Below are 23,336 nucleotides of genomic sequence, written 5' to 3' on the forward strand. Positions count from 1 at the left end.
CTCGCCCCCCCCAAAAAATGATCGACACTCTTCACAATGATCCCCTATAAAGAAGAAGAGAGGGTACTAATTCTGCTGAAGGATACGTTTAGGGTGCTTGGTAGGGAGCCTCAGCAGAAAGCTTTTGATGGCTCTCTCTCGTGCTCAAAGCACAGCCATTTCTGCCAGCATAGCACTCTCAGAGTTTTTATTTTTGAAGCTTTGTTTCTTAAGTGCTTTTTAAAAGTTTATGAAACAGCCCCTGTGAGGGAAGGCTAAATGCGCCTCTGCGTCGTCGCATCGTAGCGGGAGACTTTGGATTTATTTAGTTTTTGTCACAGCTGCAGAGACCAGGCTGGGATGGACAGCCATATTTGGTTAGTTTCGTCTCGGTTTCACACGCAGAGACCGTTGGAGGAGGGACCAGGGAGGGAGGAAGTATCTGACCCAACGGCTAGGGGTTGTTATGGTTGGTTCTCAGACTCATTCCCAGAACAGTCCAGCAATTAAAATGTTATTATTTATTTATTCCCCTGAGGCGACTGGGCTATAGCCTAGTTTTTGTTGGGCACTGTGTGTGTGTGTGTGTTCGTGTGCATTCATGCGAGCGTAACCACACCAGACACTGTAACCACACTCATATCCTTCCCAAGCACACCACACACTTTCACCTGTCCTCAGTGCTCTGCAGTCCTACAGACAGTAGGCAAGAGCAAAGTCCTCTTGTTCCCACCATTCCATAAAACAAACAAACCGCACTTCCTGGTAGAGCTGGTTCTATAAACCGAAAATGGTCGACAACGACCAAACCACCCACTTACCATGGACATTTTGCTGATATCGTTCAGTACGATAAAGTCCCCTAAAAAGGTTCCTACAAGAGAAATGTGAAGTTTGCCAACATGGGTAATTGTTAAATGGGGCAACGGATAGCTACAACATTCAAAGTAGTCGGAGTTTAAAGGGTCATATTTTTTTAAATACTACAGTGCACATTAATATCATTAAACGTATTGTTGTAATTCAGTCCATTTATCAGGATATGGATAAATGAATGAACCGTGACCAACAACGATGAATCTGTGGGCAGCACCTGTTTTCTCAGCTGCCACCTACCGTGTGTGTAATGCTATCACACATCCGAACCTTCCTCCCACCACCAATCACCAACCGCCCACCTCGACATTACACCACAGACATCGGTCAGAGAGGAAAGACGGTAGACTTTCAGAGAGTTAGTAGACTTGAAACAATAGAATCAATCCACATCGGTGGTGATATGATCAGTGTGACAGCCAGGTATTATTTTGATTTCCAGAGACGGCAGTATGTTCTACGGCTGGGTGATTTGAAAGGCCTTTGCATTAACGGCTGACGCAATATGCATATCATCCGTTTTCAGCACGATATTGGCACATTTCTGCAGGGGTGACATGTGAACTAAATGCTGTTCTCACACGCTGCTGCCAAAGCCACGAGATCAATGGCTTCTAAATTAGAAGGTGTGGCACCTGGAGATTGTCCGAGGCACATTTATGTATTGATAACATATTTCATGGGCATTGATGTTGTCGTATAATGCTCTAACACATCGTAGTCACTTTACTGTAAAGTACAGATTTTTGTCAATACCAGTCAGCCTTACAACAGTTCTCAGAGCAGGAGGGATCAGTCATGCCTTTTAGATCCTAATGATGAGTGAGATATTGACAGGAGGGAGCTGATCCTAGATCAACACTCGGAGATGCTTTTTGAAGACGCGTCCTAGTTTTTTTTATTCTCTAATCTCTACCATAGAGGAGACAAGCACAGTGTCTGGAATCCAGCTATGCAACCACAGTGACGCCTACCTCAGGATTCCTGCGTTGTATCGACTTATTATCCTATTACAGACCGTGTACCGCGCTGGTTCACTCTGACATCCTTGTTGAGATGTCTGACGTGATGCGTGGGACTGCAATGGAAGAGCATGGGAAGCTACTATCCATTCCATACATACAGTGAATGTGTGCATTCACATGTCAGTTTGTGTGAGGGATTGGTGACTTGGTTTAGACAAGATGTCGTCCTAACCGTAGGCTGACAAGACAGAATTAACAAAAGCACAATGAGAAGACAAGATGTAGAAAACAAAACCGTAACCATCACACCTGTCATGATGGGCTGTCAGATGGGACTGGGAAAGGGAGGGAAAGGTAGAGCGAGAGAGAGAGAGAGAGATGAGAACGACCAGAGAGAGAGAGGAGAACGACCAGAGAGAGAGAGAGAGAGAGAGAGGAGAACGACCAGAGAGAGAGAGGAGAACGACCAGAGAGAGAGAGAGAGAGAGAGAGAGAGAGAGGAGAACGACCAGAGAGAGAGAGAGAGGAGAACGGCCAGAGAGAGAGAGAGAGGAGAACGGCCAGAGAGAGAGAGAGAGAGAGAGAGAGAGAGAGAGAGGAGAATGACCAGAGAGAGAGAGAGAGAGAGAGAGAGAGAAAGAGAGGAGAATGACCAGAGAGAGAGAGAGGAGAATGACCAGAGAGAGAGAGAGTGGAGAATGACCAGAGAGAGAGAGAGGGGAGAATGACCAGAGAGAGAGAGAGAGGAGAATGACCAGAGAGAGAGAGAGAGAGGAGAATGACCAGAGAGAGAGAGAGAGAGAGGAGAATGACCAGAGAGAGAGAGAGAGGAGAATGACCAGAGAGAGGAGAATGACCAGAGAGAGAGAGAGGAGAATGACCAGAGAGAGGAGAATGACCAGAGAGAGGAGAATGACCAGAGAGATAGAGAGGGGAGAATGACCAGAGAGAGAGAGAGAGAGAGAGAGAGAGAGAGAGAGAGAGAGGAGAATGACCAGAGAGAGAGAGAGAGAGAGAGAGAGAGGAGAATGACCAGAGAGAGAGAGAGGAGAATGACCAGAGAGAGAGAGAGGGGAGAATGACCAGAGAGAGAGAGAGGGGAGAATGACCAGAGAGAGAGAGAGTGGAGAATGACCAGAGAGAGAGAGGAGAATGACCAGAGAGAGAGAGAGAGAGGAGAATGACCAGAGAGAGAGAGAGAGATAGAGGAGAATGACCAGAGAGAGAGAGAGAGGAGAATGACCAGAGAGAGGAGAATGACCAGAGAGATAGAGAGGGGAGAATGACCAGAGAGAGAGAGAGGAGAATGACCAGAGAGAGAGAGGAGAGAATGACCAGAGAGAGAGAGAGAGGAGAACGACCAGAGAGAGAGAGAGAGGAGAACGACCAGAGAGAGAGAGAGAGGAGAACGACCAGAGAGAGAGAGAGAGGAGAACGACCAGAGAGAGAGAGAGGAGAATGACCAGAGAGAGAGAGAGCTAAAGAGGCCTCTTCGATGAGAGAAGGGGGATGAAGAAATGGAGAAGAATGAAAGAGCAGGGAAGAGCTACTCTCTGCAAAGAGGCAGTGAAACAGGTGAAACGGGGAGGTGGGAGGGGAGTGGGGGTACAGGGACGATCTTTGGAGGTGACAAGGACAAACGGGCTCTTGCTGTGTTCTGCTCAACCCAGTAAATCACCAACACAGTGCCTGTCCAAAACGCCACCCCCTTCCTCTCTACCTTCTCTCTGTCCTTTCAGCTCCACTCGCAAAGGTGCAGACATTCACTCCGAGACAATCACACAGACAGACACACACACAGAGACACACACACACACACAGAGACGTACACACACACAGAGGGAGCGAAGGTGGCCCTACTGTGAAAGAAGATGAAGATTTATGTGTCCCAGCCACACGCATAGCGAGTGAACAGCACAGGTTCCCTGATGCTGTAGAATAGGTGAGTGTGGGTGTTTAGTAACAATGTTCCACAATTTAACCAAAGACAATACAGTATGAAGATGGGCAGAAACTGCCTCTCCAATAGAAATCCCTGATCATACTTTTGGTATTTATTATTAGGATCCCCATTAGCCGCTGCAAAAGCACACGTGCAGGCGATGTCGTTGGCTAGCTAAGCTCACGTGCATGCCGTAAAATCAAAAGGCAAAGTTTTTAAAAAAAATGAAAATGTCAACGTGTCGGTTTGTCACTTTCACGAGGTTGGCAGTAATAACATGCTCGACTATTTAAAGACGTCGTCTCCAATCTAGGTTGTGACTGTAGATTTCAAGATCAAATGAACAACTAAAAAGGAAACATTTTTCACTTCTCTCATTGACTTCTCAAACCCCCGGCCTGGTCGGTTTGGTCCGTTTCGCAAGCATTCCCAGAAGTCTCACGATGTTTAGAAACTCGGGTGGTTTAAACACTGCAAACTGGGCGGCTAAAACTGCACAGTCAGACTGCGACTGCAGCAGAGCCAACAGGTCCCTACTGCGAAGGGATTTGGCCCGTGTCCGTGTCCGCGCCCGTCCAGACCTACGCACGCCTGTATGTGTGCAGGCATCCGTTGTTAAACGAAACACACACAGAGGCAATACACTTCCATTGTCCTTGAGACATGGGGAATATTATATATGACCTCACAAATGGTAGCCAAGTGGATTGTGTGCGCAGGGAGAAGAAGAAAGGGAAGGTAGGAGACCCTCATTTCTGCCTTGAATGTCAATTAGCTTGAGGAATGTCCCCAGGAAAGCTTGCTATCATTATTTGTATGTTAATTATTTCACTAATTGCATTCAACCTGCATCTGTCGAAGCTTTGTGCGCGGAGACACTGAGGAATGAACCCCAGAAGTGTTGGCCCTCAGGACACAGACAGATAAGGGATGTTTAGATATGAATTAACCAACGAGAGATGGCACAGTATCTCACATTTGTTTTGGTGCCATCGTGCCCCATCATATAGGACATACTGAGAGAAACTCCCCTGAAACTGCTTTTAATAAGCTCGGTCATTGTAAATGTCAATTGTTTCGTGTTAAAGACAATACAATTAAGTAAAATCCCTCATGAATTTGTCTCTCTCTCTCTCTACACATGCCTGTGGGCACCTACAGTCTAAGGAGACAAAACAAAACTGAAATTACTATACCTCCCTACTGTACCTATTATTAACATTGACAACATTATAGCCAAAGGAGAACAACTAGACAACGAGCAATGTGGTCACTCACATTCCTGGAGGAAGGGGGGTGAGTAAGAGTGGCCGGAACCCTGAGGGTCCACTTAAGCTAATTAATGGCTTTTGGGGGAGCTCTAAGCAGTCTTCCATTAGACAAATGAGCAGGAGGGAGCTTTCACGTGGGGAGTAATGGCCACCCCACCGTAATCACTCTTTCATTCTAATCAGGATTTCTTTAATGAACACGCAATCGCTTGTGCTCAGGAAACAGAATAGCTGTATTCAATTAAAAGAACTGACCTTAAAGCTATAGGGGGAGCAGGACAATAGGGCTGAGATCAGGTAAGAGAGCAGGGCTATCCATGAACCCGCTTTTCTTGGAAATCTTGGAAGTCAAATTTGTCTTAGTCAACCGCTTGATGTTGTGTAATTTGCATATGCTAAATTGAGATGCTTTATCAAAAAATCAGCCATTCGGCAGACCTATGATATTTCTTGTTTGGGCATTGGGCAAGGTCAAGAGAGAGAACTGTATATGCACGAACCAAGGTTTGGACATCAGCCATTTTGTGCCATGATCCAAACATGCTAATCCAATCATGTTAACTGTGGAGTGTGAATATTGCATAGGCTTAGCCAGGGCACTTCTGGCATGTCTTAAATCATAAGACTCTTGGCACATCTTGGCAGATATGGCAGAGCACCAGGTGTCAGCGCAGAGATTCCCAGAGGATATTGTAGCTCCTATGGGTCACAAAACAAGGGTTGCGCTATAAGTTACGCTGGTGACGTCAAATCAGTGCTTCGTCTCGTCTTCGTCATGCTCTACTTGATTGGAGGAGAACACTACCGGAACTAAGTGTCAAATTGTCTGGGAAAACCTTCCAAGAATAAGGATGGTGAGGTGTCAAGGACTATAGGTTAGAGGTCATGGTGCATTGTTGCCATGTGAAGGTATTTCCCCTAACCAGGAAAACACGAGATGATGTCTGATTAGATGACGTCTGAGGAGACCGATGAGACGGAGATTGGTTCAAGATCACATCATAATCCCAAAAATATAGTAAAAGTTTACAGGTTGAATAATGGAGTTTCGGTTTTTGGGAGTAAAAAAAAAAAATGAATGCAACATGTGTAGTTTGATATCTGCGGTGCTTTTTCCTCCACTGTTAAAATGTCGTCCCAAAACTCCAAAGTAAAAACCCCCAAATGTTTAAAGTTCACAGGATCAAGAAGGTCTAGGCTATGTTCAGACTGGAGGGAAAACGCTAGCTGGTACTCTGTGGTGCTTGATACAGTATCTGGCACAGCACTGTGATATGTACTAGAGGAAGCTAAGAGCCATAGACTATACTATGCCATGGCACATTAAGAACTAGAATCGAATCGCTAAAGGACGCAAAAGGTACGTGACACAGGATTAAATGGGAGGCTTACTTGAGGGTGTAAAAGCCAGAAAATAGTGCTATATTTGGAGTCATTTAGTAGATATATAGGGTGTGGAGATTAATTTCTCAGCTGAGTCATCATATTACATGCGCTGCAAGTGGGGTTCCATCGCTCTGTGCCTTTGAGGAAATTGTTATTTGGGGTTTTTGCTAATAGATTTAAAAATCGTTGACGCTTCATATTAAGGGTTCTAGCTTTGAGGAATGGAGTACGCTTCTTAAAAATGGTTTGTAGGGGGATCAAAGACATGTTTGCTTTCTTTTTTTGCCAAATTAAAGTAATAAGGTGTTCTATAGTGTAAGGTTTAGCCGAACATAACTTTCTGGGACACAGTAAAACTGGTCAATGCTCTGGTAACATATCTTTGACCTTCATCCATACCTCAGAAAACGTGTATCCCTCCCTAGCCCGCTTTCCACCAAACATGGCAGTCTCTAAGGGCTAAATCAGGACAAGTATACCCTCACCCCATTGGTCTAATGCCACCACAACTCTGCAGTGACAATTTAACTGAGGGGAAATACCTTCACATGGCAACAGTCCATCTGCCCTTCTGGGCTGGTTTAATCCACAGACGGATGTAGACCCTCCCTGACAACTGGACTGAGCAGCTCAAGCTTCTATCTCCCCCTTTACCAAGTACAGCCCTGCCCAGGGAGCCAGAACTGTCAGCTTAACCCCTTCTTCTACCAGACCTCCACCATTAAGGATAGGATAAAGTAATCCTTCTCCCCCCTTAAAAGACCTAGATGCACTATTGTAAAGTGGCTGTTCCACTGGATGTCATAAGGTGAAAGCACCAATTTGTAAGTCGCTCTGGATAAGAGCGTCTGCTAAATGACTTAAATGTAAATGTAAAATTAAAGACTTTTAGATCTCAACCCACCATGTGCTTTAAAAAGTTCTGAGCAAAAACATGGAGACTATGAGTGGTTGATGGCTTCCTCTGGTAAGACATATACTTTAACCAAATAGGAATGGTAAATTGATAAGGAAGTATGAATGGGCACACCGGAAACAACTTGACTACTTGCGGTTAAACCCACACAAGCTTTTAATAAGTGTAATGTCCTCTCTGACTCCTCAGACTGAGAATCCCCCAATTCTCCAAAGCCCCTTCTCACAGGTGAGGTCACATGACATGGTAAAAGTCTTGTTGCCATGGACACCAGGCTCTCCCAGACATGACACTTTACCTCAATTACACTTCCAACCCATCTAAACAAGTAATTTGTTAGAGAAACAATGAAGAATTCTTTTTTGTTGCATTTTCACCAAACACTCCTTTCTGAGTCAGCCACAACTTACCAACTTATCACTCAAAAGGATATCTTTCAAAAGTCTACAAACCCCTGTAAACACGCTACAAACACACTACAAACCCCTGTAAACACGCTACAAACACACTACAAACTCCTGTAAACACACTACAAACACACTACAAACCCCTGTAAACACGCTACAAACCCCTGTAAACACGCTACAAACACACTACAAACCCCTGTAAACACGCTACAAACGCACTACAAACCCCTGTAAAACACGCTACAAACACACTACAAACCCCTGTAAAACACGCTACAAACACACTACAAACCCCTGTAAACACGCTACAAACACACTACAAACACACTACAAACCCCTGTAAACACGCTACAAACACACTACAAACACACTACAAACACACTACAAACCCCTGTAAACACGCTTCAAACACACTACAAACGCACTACAAACCCCTGTAAACACGCTACAAACACACTACAAACCCCTGTAAACACGCTACAAACACACTACAAACCCCTGAAAACACGCTACAAACACACTACAAACCCCTGTAAACACACTACAAACACACTACAAACCCCTGTAAACACGCTACAAACACACTACAAACCCCTGTAAACACGCTACAAACACACTACAAACCCCTGTAAACACGCTACAAACACACTACAAACCCCTGTAAAACAGAAGGATGCGCGTAATGCGCACAAAGACGAAAGAAAAGAGTTGTGGACTGACATTTGAAGAATCACAAGCAACAACCATAAGGTTAGTGGTTTCTTCCATCTCCACTGAGTAATGGTCAAAATGGATGTCTAAGGGAGGAGTATTAGACCCATCTTCCCCTGAATAAAGTTCAAAAAGCTTAGAAGTGTTTCTCCATTTCCTTGTGAGCATCAAGTCACCCAAACTATGAGGCACATGCCTCTCCCTCTCATCCTCCCTTCCCCCCACTCACTCCATCTTCCCTAGACCCTGCTAAATCAGATTAGGGCAGAGTGGGTGGGACTAACGTTTCACCCCCCATGTTTCTGATGGCTATGACTAGTCTGAAATGGCCAACAAAGCACAAACCACCCCCTTAACCCCCACTCCCTGCTTGTACATTATGAGAGCAATGTGCCGAACAGAAAGGGAGGAGATGAGCGACAGGAGGTCAAAGGTCAAAGCATTTGAACTAACTGCCCATCCCTCGGGGAGAATGATGGCCCCCTCTCATTGAAGCCACGGAGGTTCAAGGCCTGCCGCGGTACTGCAGGCATTGTTAGCAGAAAACAAATACACATTTTGAAGACAATCATGGTACCAATAATTGCGTCTAACAAACCAGATTTATGTCCTTGAATCAATTATTTAAAAATTGCACAAACTCTGCATGTTATGTCTCCATGAGACACCAGCGACTTAAATTTGGCTGCAATGCACTGTTGAGGTTTCACGTAGGAATGAATGGTTTCACGTGATCGATGGCTTTGTCCATTCATATATACAGTCATTGGTATCCCCAATCCCCACCTTCCCCTGTCAGTCTCTAAGCTGTGATAAAGGCATGTTCTTGATTATGTCTGTCCCTAACTGCTGCACAAAAGCTAGCACTATAATGGCCTATAGATAGGGCACTTAATGTATTCAATTTCAGGTATTCAATTTCATTAATACTTATACCTAAAATGTAAAATATCAAAAGTTTGTGAATGGAGGTACAGTAGAACATCAGACAATTTCGCTTTGTCCCGAGTTTTGGTTCAAATGATGTAAAGTATCTGAGGTAAATCGGAAATTCACTGAAGAAATCCTCGGACATCTTGAAATGAGCAGTCCATCCAAATCCCATTTGGAAAGTAATACACAGGGAGAAAGGAACATTTTGTGCTAATAACTGTAAAATAGGCAGCAGCGATTGACAGTAATTGCTCCAGATGGTAATAGCTCCACAGCATAAAGCCACAATGCTTCAGCCCTTTCATCTGTGAGAGGAAATTAGGAAATGGAGCATTACCTGAGGAGCTGCTGGATAAGAGAACATCTATAAAATGCCACAAGTAATGGGTCTAAAAGACATCTAGTTAGGCATGTTAGATTCAAAGGAATCCGTTAAAAAGGATCCCTGTGACTTTGGTTCTTATGTTATTTGACAATTATCATAAAGTGTACAGCAATTAGGCCTACATTCTACAATTTGTACATTCTGAATAATCCGAATTCCGCCAAAAAGGATTGCAGTTCCATTTGATTTCAGTCACTTTTTGATTTGAATGAAATGTTCTATTCATCATTTGTCCACGGTAGAAGTAGTCAAAGTCAACTTTTTGGACCTGAATGTCAAAACATTTAGGAGATAGAGGTGCTCAAAGTTGAGCCATTTTGCATACCCCAGTCTACCATGAGACATCCATGTCTCCATCACTGGAAAAGAGAAACGGTTGAGTTGGACATTATTTAAAAGCCCCCAGACAGGATTGTCAAAAGTACTGTATTGAATCATTTCTTTAAAAAAAAAGTTTTGTAATAAAAATGCCATTGTTTAACCTTTAATGTAAATTATCGAAAAACATGTCAACTCTGATCATTTTTCATTTTTGCATATGTTGTTAGCTTTTTGCCATTATTTGCCATAAACTGAGATGTTTGTGTTGTGCCCGCCATCGGTTGAGACAGAGCATGCTATTGAACACAGGATGGGTGTCATGTTTTGGCTGATAAATGTACTCTCTCTTTCAAATGGTAGCACAAAGATGGTTGGAGGTCCACACATCAGACATGGTTGACGAACGGGAATAATCAGTTGTATTAAATGATACTGTCAAACTTAAAATAGGAAACCTATTGAAATCATAGAAATATAGATACTAGAATAGACATTCGATGGTGGGTGGACCAGCAGCCATTTTGTGGTAGTAACTGGAAGTGAAAATTTCAATTAAATTAAAATGTCAATGATGTACCAGCTAAATCGCAGTGGTCTGAAGGGATATGTTCATTCTATGAAATATATTTCTGATTGAAATGTCTCAACCGATGGCGGGTACAACACCTCAGATTGTGTCAAATATGCAAAAATATGCTAAAATGGTAGGGTGGGGTATTCTAAATAAGTCAACTCTGAGCAACTCTCTCGCATAAATGTTTTGGCATTCAGGTCCAAAAATTCACTTTCTGACCACTTCTAACATGGGCAAATACGTATAGAAAGTTTTTTCAAATCTAAAATGGGTTCGGTCAAAAGATGATTTAAATGGAACGACCTGTAACAGATTTAGAACAGTTTACGGTTGCAATATGGGAATTGTTGCTTGACTTGATGTGACCACACACCGCACCTGAGAGGTACTTCACCTGGCTAACACGGTTCACATCAGTTGAAATCCCCCACAGCCTAAACGGCTAACGTGCAGAAAAATGTGATCTGAAATGTGATGCCCTAGATAAGCGGCCCTGCTCAACAAACAAATGTTGCTGGATGTGTCCCATGCGGTCACTCAAACAGGTCAGAGCCTTTCCCGTGGGATCCTTGTGGCGCCCTGAGGCAACCTCGGAGACGCAGCACATCTTCAACCCAATAACAGGAGAAAGAGAGGCTTGTTGAGACAAGCACTTTTATCAAAACACACGTTATTGGGTGGCCGCATCAAACAAATTGGCCAGCTTCACACTGGGACTCTGGCTGTCACAGGACACATTTGTACCAAGAAACCCAGAGGCCTCTGGTCCACTAAGCCGCAAGTCTCCATTTGTAGGCCTATTCTTTAGGCATCTCCTCAGATTTCCATCACATTAGCGTTCTCTCGGTCATTCTCCATAGCTTTAAAATGATCTGTTAGTAACACATAAAGAGGAGGACAAAAAAATCACTCTTACCTCAGCTTCTGAATCATCCAACAAAGGCGGTGGGATTCGATGAGCCAAACCGGTACAGAGTGAACATCCAAACCAGGAGATTGAGTAGAAATCCAAATCAGAACAAGATTCTGAATGGTTCCGAGATGGAGGTGGTGTGGGCTGAATTCTTCCTTCCAAATGGCTGAGTACCTGTGGGGAACAAAAGTAAAGAAAAGAGAGCGAGCAAATTAGAGAGAGGGCTTGAGCATGCCAAGAGGCGACACATCCACATTAATCCTTATCCAAACTCATTAAGAGGTTTCCAGTAGCCCTGTTCGAGAGGAGTCAGATTCCTCCGAGGTTGTTTATATCAGAGAACAGTAGCGGTCAGCTTTACCATCGTCCTACTAAAAAGCCCGACTCCTTCAGGAACCACAGCCCAAATAAACACAGCTCAGAGGTGGGAAATTCTGCCACTGAATGGAGTCCCTGTCTTGTTTTATTTCCATCAGTTCAGCACTTCATTGATTGCGTAGGTCAGTTGCAAAGATGTAGGCGAAGGAGTTCCTATATTCCCCAGGAGCACAGCTACACTATATATACACAAATGTATGTGGACACCCCGTCAAATTTCAGACACACCCATTGCTAAAATTGAGCACACCGCCATGCAATCTCCATAGACAAACATTGGCAGTAGAATGACCTTACTGAAGAGCTCAGTGACTTTCAATGTGGCAGAGTCATAGGATGCCACCTTTCCAACAAGTCCGTTTGTCAAATTTCTGCCCTGCTAGAGCTGCCCGGTCAACAGTAAGTGCTGTTATTGTGAAGCTGAAATGTCTAGGAGCAACTACAGTTCGGCCGCAAAGTGGTAGGCAAACACAAGCTCGCAGAACGGGACCGCCGAGTGCTGAAGCACGCAGCATGTAAAAATAGTCTGTTCTCAGTTGCAACACTCACTACATAGTTCCAAACTGCCTCTGGAAGCAACGTCAGCACAAGAACTATTCGTCGGGAGCTTAATGAAATGGGTTTCCATGGCCAAGCAGCCCCACACAAGCCTAACATTACAACACTGTCCCTTGCGCATGGTGAAGTTTTGTAAATCTCGCTGAAATTGGACTACGGAGCAGTGGAAACGCATTCTCTGGAGTGATGAATCACGCTTCACCATCTGGCAGTCCAACTTTTGGTTTGGCGGATGCCAGGAGAATGCTACCTGCCCTAATGCATAGTGCCCACTGTAAAGTTTGGTGGAGGAGGAAAAATGGTCTGGGGCTGTTTTTCATGGTTTGGACTAGGCCCCCTAGTTCCAGTGAAGGGACATCTTAATGTTACAGCATACAATTACATTCTAGATGATTCTGTGCTTCCAACTTTGTGGCAACAGTTTGGGGAAGGCCCTTTCCTGTTTCAGCATGACAATGTCCCCGTGCACAAAGCGAGGTCCATACAGAAATGGTTTGTCGAGATTGGTTTGGAAGAACTTGACTGGCGTGCACAGAGCCCTGACCTGAACCCCATCGGACACCTTTGGGATGAATTGGAATGCCGACTGTTAGCCAGGACTAATCACCCAACATCAGTGCCCAACCTCACTAATGCTCTTGTGGCTGAATGGAAGCAAGTTCCAACATCTAGTGGAAAGCCTTCCCAGATGAGTGGGGGCTGTTATAGCAGCAAAGGGGGGGACCTAACTCCATAATAATGCCCATGATTTTGGAATGAGATGTTTGAAGAGCAGGCGTCCACATACTTTTGGTCATGTAATGTACATATCAGCCCAAAAATGCAGAACATGTATCCATGTTCTGAAGAGAACGAGGGGAAATTGGGGCAATTAGCAGGTCTGTATCTTTTGGATCGGTTGCGTTTGTGCTGGAATCCAACCAACTAGTTGTCTTTCCTAAGTGAACCAGATCCGTTTTATACAGCATGGGCCTCTTTTTTCCCCGCTAAACCGCCACTAGTTAACATAATATATACAGAAACGGAGGCCTCTTTCCACGTGCGGCCCGGGCCAAGTCTAACACAGCTAACTGCCATCTGGATTCAGAGGGGGGCAGGAGCGTCCTCGTTTGAAGTTCCAGAGGCCTTTCAATGTGCCGTGGCGTTTGCCCTCTTCCTGACAGAAACACGCTGCCTTTCCCGTCGACTTCCTGATTGTGTTTAGCACAGGCTTTCAGCACAGCTGCTTGGGATGATCCCCCCCCCCCCTCCTCTCCCCCCTCGCTCCCTTGAACACACTTATTGAGCGCAAGAGGAAATTATTCCCCAAGCAGGGCACCCCAGCCAGACTCGGATATCAGGCGGTTGGCCCCAAACGCACGGCTGTTAAGAGTTGAAGCCAGCCAATATGTCATGGTCTGGGGGAGTTTGGTACAAAGAGGAAATGTTGGGAAGGACATTCTGAACACATTGGGTGGCATTGATAGTGTCATCAGTGTTCAGGGTGGACCCATGATTCAGATAACTGGCCCTTTTAGGGAGTCTATACGTCAGGCCTTTGAAAATTAGCCCACAGGTTGATATGTGATCTAAAATGGAAAGCTGCTGGAAAGTTCTTTGTGGGGGCCGAAATGCATCCTCTGAAATTGGAAAACGCCACAGCCGGAGGAATCAAAGTGGTAGAGTACAGAGAGAGATTTGAAAAATAATTTTAAAAAACTGTATTTGTGCTGAGGAGGGTGAGGGCAGCTGAACATGTGCTCCCTGAAAAGTTTATTTGGCAACCTGTGCCCCAAGACACAAACCAGAGCCTTTGGGCTCAGCTGAGATTTATCAAAACCCTGCCCTCGTGTTCTGTGCTAACAGTTGAGCTAACCTCAACCTCTAAAACTGGGGGAGGGTTGAGGTTAAGGGGAGACACAGAAAACCTTTAGCAGGAGAAATGAGCTATTGTCATGACTTTAAGAATCCTATTTCCACAAAGTCCTTGTTTTTCCCCTTTAATCTGTTCCTAGGTCAATTTAAATCCTTTTCCCCAAAAAAACGTTCCTCCTCTGTCATGGCTTGTTACTTTGTTAGGAGGTGGTTTTGTGTTTCCCTCCAAAAGTAGCTTGCCCGTCAACAAAGGACCTGTCATTGGGAATTAGCCTGGGGCAGGACGTTTCTAGTTGAACTGAATCCGGCACTTGTTCTGGGTCCTAAGTGTGTCCATTGTGGCTCAGATCAGTACAGAAAACAAGGAAATATGATTATCTCGAAACCCGACCCCTCCTCCATCGCTATACGATCAAAGCATGTTTTGCTGTAGGCTGACTGAGCAGGAGGTCAGCCAAGCGGGTCTGGCGTTTAAGAGCATTTCATATCTGGGTCGTGACCGAATTGCCTACACATAACACTAGGACTAGTCAGATGTTTGCCAAAAAAACAATTGCAACAATGGGTGGGATTACAGTTTAAAAGAACAGAACAGTGAAGGATAAATTAGAGATTTCTGTGGACCAAGTTTGAAAGTATTTGACAAACCTTTTTAATTAAATACTTGAAGATTCGGATTGCTACAAAGCCAAATATAATGGCAAATTATTTAATGAACATTAAAATAAAGCTGGAATTGGGATTTCTTCCTACAATTAGTTGGCTATTTTCTCTGCTTCTCACGGGGTGAATCCTCAAAAAGGTCCAAGTTTCTAATAAAAGCTTTATTTTCTCAAGCTTACAGTATCTCACATTCTTTTCAGCAACCACTCCTATTCCAACACAAGTCACACGTACTGCATGACGCCAAGTGGACTTAGGCTTAGAATGGGACAAATAGTGATGGGGGAAAAACGACACTCAAAACATAAATAAAATAGACAAAAATATGAAGATATATCATGCTTAATCTGCTTTGGTTTAGACAACACCAGAAGCATCAGAGTCCATTGTGCATTTTAGTTCAGAGAGTGGGATCTCAAAAGAAATAGGGGGAAAAAAATGCATCTTGGAACACCAGTAGGTGGCGAGACATGTCATACCAACCAAAGCTATTCTTTTCACTAGCACTTGCAGCTACGAAGTCCATAAACATCTTCCTAATTAAGGGAAACAACTTAAGGGAACATGTTAAAATCCTGAAAGAAACCGTCAAACATAACTGTGCATTTAAACGTACTCGTCATTCAATAGAGCCGAGAGTACAAGGAGTAGGCCTACGTGTGACTATCAGGATTCCTGCTTCTCATACCCTACCCTGACCCAGTCTCCTGGTGCTTGATCCAAGATGATGAATAGCTAAGATGTCCCCGTTAGGGAATGAGCGATTAATCAAACAGATGCTGACCTTGGGGGGAGGGGGAGGGGAGAAAGACAGGGTATCCAAGGGTGATTTCTGACATCACCTTGGTGAAAAGGAATAGTCGACCACCTGTGTCCCGACAAGACCCTGATGGTCTTAGTGTAGAGTGTTCTGCAGACACCAAAAAAGACTTCAGACTAGGAACCCAGACGACCAAAGAATGAGATGGCCTTAAATGTAACATTTGAAAGGATGTTCAAGATCCAATACGTCTTGCGTGTCCCGTTCAAAATCAGAATGAACCCAAAGTGAGGAAAAGTCCTGTTAATCTTGGGAGAAAAAATAAAAATCGAACCTCAAACCTATTTTATTTGACAAAAATACAATATTAGCCACCAAACTAATATTCCAATTAGCCCTTTATATCTGACTGACGTGATAATAGGCTACTTCTGTTGGGGAAATGAGCTTTATACCCCTCGAACGAGATCGAATAGGTTAGAAAGTGTGAAATTGAAGTTCCAGAGGCCAGGAAAAGGTTGCAGTTGACCTCATCTCTGAATTTCATCATCAGCTACATGATACAATTTGCCGATGACCCCCTTGACATTTCAGAGAGCCACTGGTTGAACAGTAGCATTTCAAATTCAGAGGGGAGGGAGAGCAAGAGGGAAAAAAAGGAGACCGTGAGAGAATGAGAGAAAGAATGATTCTGAAGGTAGACCGTTATTACATTTCTGTATTGGATATTTATTTGATTATATACAGTACCAGTGAACATTTTGGACACACCTACTATTTCAAGGGTTTTTCATTCTTTGTACTATTTTCTACATTGTAGAGTAAGTGAACGGACGATCTTTGCATGTGTGGTTCCCACCGTAAAGCTGTCAGTGATTTATTTAGAATTCAAGGCACACTTAACCAGCATGGCTACCACAGCATTCTGCAGCGATACGCCGTCCCATCTGGTTTGCGCTTAGTGGGACTATCATTTGTTTTTCAATAGGACAATGACTCAACACACCTCTAGGCTGTGTAACGGCTATTTGACCAAGAAGGAGAGTGATGGAGTGCTGCATCAGATGACCTGGCCTCCACAATCACCCGACCTCAACCCAACTGAGATGGTTTGGGATGAGTTGGACGGCAGAGTGAAGGAAAAGCAGCCAACAAGTGCTCAGCATATGTGGGAACTTCTTCAAGACTGTTGGAAAAGCATTCCAGGTGAAACTGGTACTGTACATATCTTTAGTATTATAGCGTCTAATCTTATTGCTCTCGCTGTTTTTATAATTGTCATTTACTGTATATCACTTCTCTTTGGCAACATCGATCTCGTCATTCATGCCATTAACGCAGATTGAATTTTAGAGAGAGAGGACGAAAGAGAAAGAGAGATGCCTTGCCTTGCCCATGCTGGACTGAAGGACAAAGCAACTTGTTTTCTACAGACGCTTTCTCCACCCCCATCCCAGAGGATTGTGAGATAATGAACAGCGTAGCCTTGCCTCATGTGAACTCAATCCAACTCCCTCATCACCAGCCCAATCTAACACCTGACTACAGACAGAGAGGCTCTTCAGCTTTTCAACATACCACAACCTCCTCTCGCCTAGACAAGAGTTTACCTAGGTATGCCCTGAGAGAGCGAGAGCGAGCGAAATAAGGAAAAAAACAAGCAAAGAGAGAGAGAAAAGCCTAGAGAGAACAGAGAAAGTAGAAAGAGGCAGAAAAGGAGAGAGACGTCAAAGAGACGTCAGGGCCTGACGATAAACCCACATAGTTGACTCATGTGCCAGACAGGCGCCTCTGGACAGAAATGGAACCATATTCCCTAGTGTTGTCATGATACTAGAATTTTGACACCAATATCAGGTTGAGTATCACAATACAATGTATACTCAATACCAAACAATACCACAGCTAAAAAAGAATAAGACATATTAGCCAAAGTCACAGAATTGCACTTGACCCAGACAGAAACACAGCTACTGCTCTGTTCAATCATTAGGCATATTTTGAGTTATATATATCATCACATTTGAACATTATGTAACATTTTCTGTACTGATCAACATTTGCATAGAAGAAGCACTCTCTTTTACAAAAGCGCGTGCTGTCTCTTTAAGAAAGTAATGATGCCGTTCACAAGGCAGAACGTGGCTATGGACTCTGACTTTGTGGCTATGAAATCTCGTGGAAACCAGATGGGAGGCGAGGGAAGTGAATTCGTTTTTGGTGGTGAAGGGAGACGTCTCGAATTAATAACGTTTTTGGTGACAATCAGCTTTGAAATGTGCATATTTTTCATTATGGCGTCACAAACAAAGTACGAGGGTAGTGAATTCAGCTGTTAGCTAGCAAAAAAGGCTAGCTGGAATCTACAGGTATCGACTTGCGATGCAAGTGTTCTGTGGACATTGTGTTGTGAACAGTAATGAACCGTTTCAACATGCTGCGTTGCATTATTCAGGTGTGTTAACCTCTGTGCAGTATGAGGGGAGCTAATAATGTAGGCCCGACAGCTCGAGCAATGAATGAGTCAGTGGATCAGGCTATTTGCTCTTCTCGCTATAAAAAAAGGGGCTGCGCTGATAGACTTGAACCTCTCCATCCCGCGAGGCACATTTGATAGAAGTACCGAACGTAACAAATATTCTGGTACCAAATGTGTTTTTCGTTTGTATCGGGAAAAGTACAGAAGTTTCAGTATACCGCGCGGCACTAATAGGGACAGCTACAAACCAGGGGCACAGAGTGAGCTCCTACAGCAGTTACAGAGTAACATATTCCATGAGCGTATCAGAACTTTTCGCACACCAAAAAGGAGTTGCTATCAAATATGGCTTTGTATCGTCTAAACCACAGCGGGAGCCATAGAAGACCCTCTTCCGTGTTTCAGGAAACACTGTGGGACGTGGATAAAATCGCGACGTTCCATTTGGGCCACGTACAGATCACTCGTCCCCCCTCCTTGCTTCATGACCTAGCTGACCCAGCACGGTGCGGATGCCCTATGGTGGAAAAGTGATTTTTCTTCTGTGTGTGTGTGTGTGTGTGTGTGTGTGTGTGGTTGGTTGGTTGGTTAGTGTGTCAGAGCAGAGCAGCTCAATCAGACTGTCTTGACAACTTGCTCAGAAAGGAATCAAAGTGACTCTTCTCCATCAGTCAACAGAAGGCACAAAGTACGCTGTAATCTTTCCCCCAACACGTCAGATCAGAGGTCAGCTTTGTCCGTTCAGGCCATCTAAGCTCATATCTGGACAGTCTCTATCAAACTAACTTGGCCAATAACAGATTGGTTCTAGAAACCTGAGCTTTTTTGAAGTCACATCTGCCTCCATGGTTGTACCTCAATAGTCTAAAATGGCCGACTCGTTTTGTTTTTCAGATCAGTGCAGATGAAGGAACGAGACAAGAACAAGCCACTGTAGACTATTGTCCATTCTGGTTCACTTTAGCCCAAACCAGACTCACTTCAGTCAGACAAACATGAGCCCAGACCCACGCCACGTGCTCCTGAGCGACCAGCCTCCATAGAGGTTTAGAGTAATAGAAAAACACAGCGGGTAACAGCATATAGCGGTTTGAGGCAGTCTTCCATAAGCTCTCCATCTCCGCTTACCCCATACTGTTTCCCATTTCTGGCACATCTTTCCAAGAAGCTAGTTAAAATAATTGAAGGGTGGGGGATTGGCGGAAAATCATTCTCCACTAATGGTGTGTTTCGTACGATATTAGCTGCACGAGCACCACGAGAATCTGATTAGCTACTCCCGCTACTCTGACATTATCATGCTAATCTAGGCCATAAAAGACACTGGCCCCGCCGAACATTGATTTTCATACTGGCAGGGAAATCAAAGCTCTGCTAAACCAATACAGCCATCTACCCCAATGACTCGGAAACAGCCAAGAGTGTATGGAAAGAGGCAGACGTTAGCGCTAACTGTTAATTAAGAACATTACGCTCCGTGTATGGAAGGATGGAGCCATGATTTGGACCATCATTTTCATTTCAAAATAACCGGAGTGAACTTAGTACTACTTCTAAAACTAATGATTTGTATTAAAGTGTATTCTGTCGCAATTTATTAGGACTATTATTTCCCCGTAAGACATTTGAGTTGTCTTTTAACATTTTGGAAAATGTTTTACATTAAAACGTGACAACGGCCGATGGGCTAAACCCTACGTTGTAACTGCCATACCCACCTTGACACTTCAAAGAGCATTCACCGAACCAGTCAAGTCTTATTGTTCGATTGCCTGTTGTATTTCCCTGAGGTTAGTTCATTTTTATGGCCTTGTACTGCTCCTTGTGACGTGAGTAGTATTTCTGCTTGCTCAATTTATTCCCTGGATTCATCCTCCATACAATTTTAAAGACGAGACATTGTATTAAAAAGGTGCCACACACAAAGACTTTGACCCTTTTGGTCATAGGGCAACATTTACATCTGCCAACTTCCTGGCATAGTAAAAGGGGAGAGTTTATTCTGAATATACTCTCTTAAGAACAAAAACAATGTGAATTCCTCTCTGTCCTTCCTTCCTTATTTCTCCCTCAAAGCGCTCTTTCTCCCCCTTCTCTCGCTCTGTCAATCTCGCCCTCTATTTAATGGTTTCCCTTCTACTGATATGATCGACCCATTATTCACTGCAGTCAGGCCCAGAAGGGTGACATCACAGAGCCAGAGATAGATATTTAGGGAATACTGTGAAGTTAAAAGCATTAGGTCAATCAGCAAATTACCATCATCAATTTGAGCATGCAACCACCATTAACAAACAGGTTGTGAATGTCTGAACCTGAGACCGACAAGCTGCTTCCAGGTGAAATAATGGCAATGATGTTTACCATCGTTGAAATCCAGAGCTAGCAAAATCACTCTCCCTTTCTCCCTCTTCCAGCTATGCGTCATCATCTCTCACAGAATGAGCCTCCCTTTGTCCATCAGCACACCACTGGCGTTGACAAACTCTACATCTCTCTCTCTCCTTGGTTATTTCTCTTTGTCTTTTCCCAAATATGAACACAGGGGAAAATAGTTTAGGGTTTAGGGGGGGTTTGGGACAGGCAATGCTTCAACCCCCCTTTGCAACCGCCCTGTACCCCCTGACCTTTGTCCCCCTTCACACACTCCCAGGTTTAAATATAGACCCTTTTTCCAAACCGAAGCCTGAACACCAGTCAGTCTCCTCTCTCCGCATATAACCCACACTGCCCAAACCACCAAGTCCTAGGAGACAAACCAGATGTTTGGTTCTGGTCCAGCCTGAGCTAGAGAGAGAGAGAGAAGAGGATATGGAACACTCCATCTGTCACCTGCTTCCTGTCTTCCTTCCAGTCGCCAGGCTTTCAACTGCCGTTCCATCTCTTACTGGTGACGCGATTATTTGCTAAAGATGGATTGAAACTGGACCAGCGAATGAAACAGTCCTTGAGGTGATGTGCAACACATGCTGGTAAGGATTGAGGAGGTACTGTAGGGGAGCAATGAATGAATATGAAACCCACTGAACAGCTCTGAAATCCAATATCTGGTTCCTTTCATTTTCTGCCTCATTTCATCTCTCAACCTGATTACAGAAATCATTTTCGAAAATGACATCAGCCGGCAAATTAGCAGCACCAAATCATCAATTTCTCCGTTGTCTAACCGCGCTACTGTAATTATTGTTCCATTAATTGCCATAGAGAGCCCTTGGAACACTTACAGAGACCAGATTTTTCACCCAGCTCCATGTGTTGCACAAAGCCAAGCAACGTTTTAAGTGCTTGGAAGAGACAGCTTGCAGCTGTACGTTTTGGAAAGCTCTTTCTTCTCCTTTTTTGGACTTCTCTCCAGCCTCATCGGACTGGGACAAAGTTAAAGATCTTGAGCGTCCGTGGCCTCTCAAGCCTTCTTCAGCGTGGCTCCTCCCCTCCCTCCCTCACTTTCCCTCTCTTCCTCCCCCTTTCTCTCCCCTCTGTCAAACAGACCCATTTTGGCACACTTAGGAATTCTGCGGGATCTTTCTTCCCCCTCCCTCCCTTCACCCCACTTTGCTTCCTTATACTTTTACATTCCTGGAACGCTTGAGCTAAGGAATTTTGACTGTTGTGTTTGCCAGCACCTGCACTTCAACTTCAAGCAAGCAAACAAGCAATGCGGCGAGAAAAAAAAAAAAAAACAGGAGCAAGAAAGTGGGGGAAAAAAAGAGGGCTCGCAAGAAGAAAGAAGATGATAACTCTGGCAGCCTACATCTACAAATCTCAGCGGAAATGATTTTTAAAAGATGCACGATGCCATTTTCTGGTTAATACAATTTGAATAGTTAGTCTAATTTCAGTTTGTGACAAAACAAGAAAGTATAGTGTAGATAATCATTGTACCATCTAAACCACTGTGATATATTTCCCATAACCAAAAATATTGTATTTTCAACTGGTAAAGGGAAAGGGGGGATAGTTGTACAACTGAATACCTTCAACTGAAATGTTTCTTCCGTATTTAACCCAACCCCTCTGAATCAGAGGTGCGGGGGGCTGCCTTAATCGACATCCACGTCTTCGGCGCCCGGGGAACAGTGGGTTAACCACAACAGTTTTTTTTTACCTTGTCAGCTCGGGGATTCGATTACTGGCCCAAATGTACAAAACCAAAAGTAAAATATGCGAAAGCAAAACTTAAGAACGGGATGCATAGAAATAGCACACAGAACAGATCTACCGCTTCTTAGACTTGCTTTCAAAACCGATTGCGAGATCTATAACACACATCTCTATGTGAATTTGCTCAGGTCACCCAAAAAGTAACATATCGCAGCTTTAAGCGAGTACCAGCGTAGTAACAGGGCACGCACAGAACAAAAACACCCCTACAGAAAATGCGTTCCTCCAAGCAATGTCTTGTTTTATCGCCACGCCTTACCAAACAAGCTCATAAAACAGTCTGTGCTGCATATAGGCAGACACCATCAACCATTAACCTGATTTAGCGACACCCCAATCTCCCTTGAAGCAGGCCAGCCGCAGAAAGGACTCTTCAGCCATTTTATATGCCAACATCTAATCAATGGAAGGAGGAAAGACATGCACTATCATTAAGTGAATGGGATAGCGATAAATTTGGCACAAGCAGCCCCAAGCCCCTTTGAACCTCATTCATAATGAAAAACTGGACCCGGCTTCAAAAGTCTGACGCTTTCTAAAGGCGCTCAGCAAATAAGAGCTTGTATGGAGGGGATGTGTTGACAATTAAGTCATTTGGGGAGAGTGTGCTGGGTTCATGGATGGTAACATTAGGCCAAAGCTAGCTACCGAGCCGGAAACTGTGAAAGGAGTCTTTTCGAAAGATTTGCTGACATTTTTTTAATCAGGAGCAGCAGGGAGGATCATGGGGAGTCTACACGAGCATGCTGGGATTACCGCTGAGCTACAATACGAGGCGTCAACCAAAACCCCCCCCTGACAATGACGACTGCTACAGCATTTCACAGATCCTTCATTTGCACAGGAGGCAATTGCTTCATGGTTTTTATATACTCCGACATGACTTCAAACTGGGCATAAGAGA

The 23,336-nt window shown here is 44.2% G+C and overlaps 1 protein-coding gene across 1 annotated transcript in view; it reads right to left on the minus strand.

Annotated features, from left to right (window-relative positions):
- The window catches only part of LOC115128426 (semaphorin-6D-like), a 97,418-nt gene that overhangs the window by 68,319 nt on the left and 5,763 nt on the right, over positions 1-23,336 (minus strand). Inside the window, 1 exon segment of the mRNA XM_065017751.1 lies at positions 11,583-11,753. The gene's annotated coding sequence lies outside the window, so the exon portion shown is untranslated.

Source organism: Oncorhynchus nerka, linkage group LG4 (assembly GCF_034236695.1).
Source record: "Oncorhynchus nerka isolate Pitt River linkage group LG4, Oner_Uvic_2.0, whole genome shotgun sequence".
Taxonomy (NCBI): domain Eukaryota; kingdom Metazoa; phylum Chordata; class Actinopteri; order Salmoniformes; family Salmonidae; genus Oncorhynchus; species Oncorhynchus nerka.